The sequence below is a fragment of the Oncorhynchus kisutch genome, linkage group LG25 (assembly GCF_002021735.2).
Source record: "Oncorhynchus kisutch isolate 150728-3 linkage group LG25, Okis_V2, whole genome shotgun sequence".
Taxonomy (NCBI): Eukaryota; Metazoa; Chordata; class Actinopteri; order Salmoniformes; family Salmonidae; genus Oncorhynchus; species Oncorhynchus kisutch.
The window spans coordinates 22,796,656-22,804,320 of NC_034198.2; positions in this window are offsets into that span (position 1 = coordinate 22,796,656).

Below are 7,665 nucleotides of genomic sequence, written 5' to 3' on the forward strand. Positions count from 1 at the left end.
AGTTGACCCCTAGAAGCAACGGGTACATAGGCAACTTAATATTCAGTCTTGCATCAGAACAGAGTATTCAACAACCAACATCAAATTCACTGTAGATTGATATTTACAATCCATTTCAATATATATATGTTTTCATGTGTATTTAGAGAGATACTTTCATTTTATAAAATATCATCTCAGTAAACCATACTGTACAGGCCAAAGTCAATAAAACTTCAGATTTTAGTCAAAAGGCAGTCTTTTTACTCTATCAAATGATCTAGTTAGCCAAACTACATGCTAGTGATGCATGCACCATATACAGTGGGTGAAAGTATGTGCCCCCCTTTCTGATTTTCTCTATTTTTGCATATTTTTGACACTGAATGTTATCAGATCGTCAACCAAAACCTAATATTAGGTAAAGGTTTACAAATAACAAACTAAATGTATACTTAGTTTATTTATTTAATTAACACATTCATGCAACACCCAATTCCCCTGTGTGAAAAAGTAATTCCCCCCTACACTAAATAACTGGTCGTGCCACCTTTAGCTGCAATGACTGCAATCAAATGCTTCCTGTAGTTGTTGATCAGTCTCTCACATCGCTGTGGAGGCATTTTGGTCCACTCTTGCATTCAGAGCTGCTTTAACTCAGGAACATTTGTGGGTTTTCAAGCATGAACTGCTCATTTCAAGTCCTGCCACAAAACATCTCAATTGGGATTCGGTCTGGACTTTGGCTAGGCCAATCCAAAACTTGTGTGTTGCTTTTTTAACAATTTTCATTTGAACTTGATTGTTGGTTTTGGGTCACAGTCTTGTTGCATGACCCAGCTACACTTCAGCTTCAGCTCACAGACAGATGACCTGGCATTCTCCTGTAGAATTATCTGATACAGAGCATAATTCATGGTTCTTTCTATTAGGGCAAGTCGTACAGGCCCCTGAGACAGCAGAGCATCCCCAAACCATCACACTACCACCACCATGCTTCACCGTTGGTATGACGTTCTTACTGTGGAATGTAGTGTTTGGTTTTCACCAGACATAATGGGACCCATCTCATCCAAAAAGTTTACTCCAGTTTGCCAAAAAAACACCTGGATGATCATCAAGACTATTAGAAGAATGTTCCATGGACAGATGAGTCAAAAGTAAAACTTTTTGGACGACATGGGCCCCATTATGCCTGGCGAAAACCAAACACTGCATTCCACAGTAAGAACCTCGCCTGTGAGCTGAAGCGGACTCACAGCTGGGTCATGCAGCAAGACAATGATCCAAAACACAATCTACATAAATCGTTAAAAGCAACACATTTTATGTTTTGGAATGGCCTAGTCAAAGTACAGACCTAATCCCAATTGCGATGTTGTGGCAGGACTTGAAATGAGCAGTTCATGCTTGAAAACCCACAAATGTCGCTGAGTTAAAGCAGTTCTGCCAACATTCCTCCACAGCGATGTGCTAAACTAATCAACAACTACAGGAAGCATTTGGTTGCAGTCATTGCAGCTAAAGGTGACAACCAGTTAGCACGTAAAGGGGCAATTACTTTCCACACAGGGGAATTGGGTGTTGCATAACTTTGTTAGTTAAATAAATAAAATAAATACATTTAGTTTGTTATTTGTAAACTCAACTTTCCTTTATCTAAAATAAACTTTCTTTTATCTAAAATTAGTTTTTGGTTGAAGATCTGATAACATTCAGTATAAAACATTTGCGAAAATAGAGAAAATCAGACCGGGGCAAATACTTTGTCACAGCACTATGTCATTTACAATTTTCAGTCTCTTCAAGACAGGCAGTGGAATCATGCACTAGCAGCAATTCAATGACTGTTGTTGTTCTGGTTCTGTGACATACCCCCTCCCATCTCCCAGAGTAGGAGTGCTGATCTAAGATCAGGTACCCACCAGTCTGTATAGCACTCCTACTCGGACATGGTTTACTAAATACTGCCATGAGAATTTGTCTCACTGAGTTAACACATTCTCCAATTGAGTTTCAGTCAGAGAGAGAAATTACCCCAGTGCATAAAGCAATTATCCCAGAGTTATCTTCCCTATCTGCTGGAAATGGGGTTGGATTGATGGCAGCCCACAATAGGATAAAGGGAAGAGTGAGGTAATTAGGCATAAATCTAATGCGAGCTGGGTTATTATGTTCCAATGAAACAAACATTTCATAGGCCTCCATGCATTAGCTCAGCGTTTCCCAACTCCAGTCCTCGAGTACCCCAAACACCACACATTTTTTGTTGTAGCCCTCGCAAAACACATCTGATTTAACTCATTGAGGGCTTGATGATTAGTTGACAAGTTGATTCAGGTGTGTTTGTCCACGGCAAACATTTTAATGTGTACTGTTGTGGCTGGGAATCACGGCATTAGCTCACTGACAAACTTCATGGGCCAAGCACGTTGTTCCAAAGGGTGGGAGAATCAAGCTGATTATGTTAACTCAAACATTTCAAACCTATCTGCCCCTTATTTACTGTAATAAGAATAGTAAATGTGCCAACATGAAATCCCATTTTATTGGTTGAGTACACATACTTTGCAGATGTTATTGCAGGTGCAGGGAAATGCTTATGTTCCTAGCTCCAAATGCTTATGTTCCTAGCTCCAAATGCTTATGTTCCTAGCTCGAACAATACAAAACGATAAACACAAATCCAAAAAAAGAAATATCAGAACAAGCAATGTCAGAGTCTGGAATATAAATATACAGTATGTGTATATGATGGTGTGTGTAGACAGTATATGCATAGAAAGGTTTGTACAGCAGTAGTTATATAGGATGAGCCTTGACTAGAATACAATTAAGCAATAAGGTCCGAGGTGGTGTGGTATATGGCTAATATACCACGGCTAAGGGCTGTTCTTATGCACGACACAACGAGGAGTGCCTGGATACAGAATTTAGCCGTGGTATATTGGCCATATACCACGAACACCAGAGGTGCCTTACTGATATTATAAAGGGATTACCAACATAATTAGAACAGTACAAATAAATGTTTTGTCGTACTCGTGGTATACGGTCTGATATACCACGGCTTTCAGGCAATCGGCATTCAGGACTCGACCCACCCAGTGTATAATATAGTATATATATTCGGAAAGTATTTAGACCCCTTAAATTAAAAAATAATTATGTTACAGCCTTATTCTAAAATTGATTACAAAAACAATCCTCATCAATCAAAACACAATACCCTATAATGACAAAGCAAAAACAAATTTTTGCTAATTTATAAAAATCAACTTTATATAAGAATTCAGACCTTTTACTCAGTACTTTGTTGAAGCACCTTTGGCAGCAATTACAGCCTTGAGTCTTCTTGGATATGATGCTACAAGCTTGACACATCTGTATTTGGGGAGTTTCTCTGGGGATCTTCTCTGCAGATCCTCTCAAACTCTGTCAGGTTGGATGGGGAGCGTCGCTGCACAGCTATTTTTGATCAGATTCAAGTCCGAGCTCTGGCTGGGCCACTCAAGGGCATTCAGAGACTTGTCCCGAAGCCACTCCTGCGTTGTCTTGACTGTGTGCTTAGGGTTGTTGTTCTGTTGGAAGGTGAACCTTCGCCCCCCCAGTCAGATGTCCTGAGCGCTCTGGTGCCTTATTTCCTCCAGATGTGACGCTTGGCGAAGTTATCAACACATTGATTGTAGTTCTCGCTTAGGAAAAACCCTAGACCCCTGATACTCGCCTTTTCGAGACGCATACAAGGCCCTCCCTTCTGCAAACCCTACAAATTTTTCTCCTCCTTTCCTATAGGCAGAAACTCAAACAGGAAGTACCTGTCCTAAGGTCTATTCAATGCTGGTCTGACCAATTGGAATCCATGCTTCAAGATTGTTTTGATCACCCGGATTGGGATATGTTCCGGGTAGCTTCTGAAAATAACATTGACTTTTACACATAAATGGTGACTGAGTTCATCAGGAAGGGTATAGGGGATGTTGTTACCACAGTGACTATTAAAACCTACTCAAACCAGAAACCGTGGATAGATGGCAGCATTCTCGCAAAACTGAAAACGCGATATGGTTGAATACCAACAGTGTAGTTATTCCCTCCGTAAGGCAATCAAGGCCCCACAAGGGTGCGTGCTCAGGCCCCTCCTGTACTCTCTGTTCACCCATGACTGCGTGTCAATGCATACTTACAACTCAATCAAGTGTGCAGACGACACACCAGTTGTAGGCCTGATTAGCAACAATGACAAGACAGCCTACAGGGAGGAGGTGCGGTCCCTGGCAGAATGGTCCCTCAACGTCAACAAAATGGAGGAGCTGATCATGGACTTCAGGAAAGAGCAGAAGGAGCATGCTCCTATCCACATATACAGGACCGCAGTGGAGAAGGTGGAAAACTTCAAGTTCCTCGGCATACACATCACTGAAAATCTGAAATTGTCCTCCCACACAGATAGTGTGGCGAAGAAGGCGCAACAGCGCCTCTTCAACCTCAGGGGGCCGAAGAAGGTATTTAGCTTGTCCAGGAGCAAGGCGTCAGTGTCCGCGATGTGGCTGGCTTTCCCTTTATAATCTGTGATTGTCTGGAGTCCCTGTTACATACATCTGACCTGTTGGAATTGCGACTCCACTTTGTCCCTGTACTGTCATTTTTCCTGTTTGATTTCCTTACGGAGGAGGGCATTGCTAATCTGTTTGTACACGTCAGAGGCAGCTGGTGGGAGGAGCTATAGGTATTTGGTTTGGATGAGTTCTATTCGTCACAGTGGGAACAACATCCTCTATGCACTTCTGATGAACTGTCACGAGTCAGTGTATACGTCAATATCATTCTCAGATTCCGATTTGTCAGACCAACGTTGAACCGTCCTTACCACAGTTACTTCCTGTTTAAGTTTCTGCCTATAGGAGGGAAGAAGCGTCATTCGCAGGAGAAAGAGATGGAGATATCGAGAATGAAGGTCGGTGTGCCTTGTAAGTATCCGGCGGAGAGTGGGTAAAGGTCTTTACCATCAGTCCTATTAGCCAAGTATATCCTACCAACGGGACATTCAAAAATAATATCTTATGTTTCACCGAGTCGTGGCTAAACGACGACATGAATAACATAAGGATAGAACAGTAGCCTCTGGTAAGACAAGGGGTGGTGGTCTGTGTATATTTGTAAACAACAGCTGGTGCACGATATCTAAGGAAGTCTCGAGGTTTTTCTCACCTGAGGTAGAGTATCTAATGATAAGCTGTAGACCACACTATTTACCAAGAAAGCTTTCATCTATATAATTCGTAGCAGTCTATTTACCACCACAAACTGATGCTGGAAATAAGTACCGCACTCAATGAGCTGTACACGGCCATAAGCAAACAGGAAAACGCTCATCCAGAGGTGGCGCTCCTAGTGGCTGGGGACTTTAATTCAGGGAAACTTAAATCGGTTTTACCTCATTTCTACCAGCATGTTAAATGTGCAACCAGAGGGGAAAAAAAAAACTCTACACCACCTTTACTCCACACACAGAGACACATACAAAGCTCTCCCTCGCCCTCCATTTGGCAAATCTGACCATAATTATATCCTCCTGATTCCTGCTTACAAGCAAAAACTAAAGCAGGAAGCACCAGTGACTCGGTCAATAAAAAAAGTGGTCAGATGAAGCAGATGCTAAGCTACAGGACTGTTCTGCTAGCACAGACTATGTTCTGGGATTCCTCCAATGGCCTTGAGGAGTACACCACAGTAGTCACTTGCTTCATCAATAAGTGCATCGATGACGTCGTCCCCACAGTGACTGCAAGTACATACCCCAACCAGAAGCCATGGATTACAGGCAACATCCACACTGAGCTAAAGGTTAGAGCTGCTGCTTTCAAGGTACGGGACTTTAACCCAGAAGCTTGTAAAAAATCCTGCTATGCCCTCCGACAAACCATCAAACAGACAAAGCGTCAATACAGGACTAAGTTCGAATCGTACTACACCGGCTCCGACGCTCATCGGATGTGGCAGGGCTTGCAAACTATTACCGACTACAAAGGGAAGCACAGTAGCGAGCTGCGCGGTGACACAAGCCTACCAGACAAGCTAAATTACTTTTATGCTCGCTTTGAGGCAAGCAACACTGAAACATGCATGAGAGCATCAGCTGTTACGGACAACTGTGTGATCACGCTCTCCGTAGCCGATGTGAGTAAGACCTTTAAACAGGTCAACATTCATAAGGCCGCAGGGCCAGACGGATTACCAGGACGTGTACGAGGATGAGCTTACCAACTGGCAAGTGTCTTCACTGACATTTTCAATCTCTCCCTGTCTGAGTCTGTAATATCAACATGTTTCAAGCAGACCACCATAGTCCCTGTGCCCAAGAACATGAAGGTAACCTGCCTAAATGACTACTGAACCATAGCACTCACGACTGTAGCCATGAAGTGCTTTGAAAGGCTGGTCATGGCCCACATCAACATCATTATCCCAGAAACCCTAAACCCACTCCAATTTCCATACCGCCCTTCCTTGGTGTCCACATCACCAACAAACTATCATGGTCCATGCACACCAAGACAGTCGTGAAGAGAGCACGACAAAACCTATTCCGCCTCAGGACACTGAAAAGATTTGGCATGGGTCCTCAGATCCTCAAAAGGTTCTACAGCTGCACCAGAGGGCACTGGTTGCATCACTGCCTGGTATGGCAACTGCTCAGCCTAGGACCACAAGGCACTACAGAGGGTAGTGGTTATATCCCAGTACATCACTGGGGCCAAGCTTCATGCCAGGCGGTGTCAAGAGGAAGGTCCTAAAAATTGTCAAAGACTCCAGCCACCCTAGTCAGAGACTGTGCTCTCTGCTACCGCACTGCAAGTGGTACCGGAGGTCTAGGTCCAAAAGGCTTCTCAACAGCTTCTACTCCCAATCCATAAGACTCCTGAACAGCTAATCAAATTGCTAGCCAGATGATTTGTTTTGCCCCCCCCCCCACCTCTCTTCTACACTGCTGCTATTCTCTATTTATTGTCTATGCATAGTCACTTTATAAATTTACCTAACATGTACATATTACCTCAACTAACCGGTACCCCCTGTATATAGCCTCGCTATTGTTATTTACTGCTGTCCTTGAATTATTTGTTACTTTTATTTCTTATTTTTTAATTATCAAGCATTTTTCTTAAAACTGCATTGTTGGTTAACCGCTTGTAAGTAAGAATTTCACTGTAAGGGCGCATGTGATAAATAATATTTGATAATCATGAAACATACACCTCCACCTTTATTTATCTAGATTTCTTTCTTCCTGTCCACGCAATGGATGGATAACCCTGCTGGCTGAATGGATGGGGACAGTATATCCGGAGAGAGCCATGATTCCATGAAACAGAGTATGTTACAGTCCCTGATGTCTCTCTGGACGGAGATCCTTGCCCTGAGCTCATATATTTTATTGTCCAGGGACTGAACGCTATTGAGTAATATACTCGGAAGTGGTGGATGGTATGCATGCCACCTGAGTCCGACTAAAAGCCCACTTCTTATTCCTCTTCTCTAGCGACGTCGTCTTGCGGCAGACCCTGGAATTAATGGAATTCGCTCTGGAAATTCAAACAAAGGAACCAATTCAAGTTGAATTTCTGGTCGAAATGCTGGTGAGTGACTGCCGATCTAAAATCCAAAAGTTATTTCCGGCTGTAG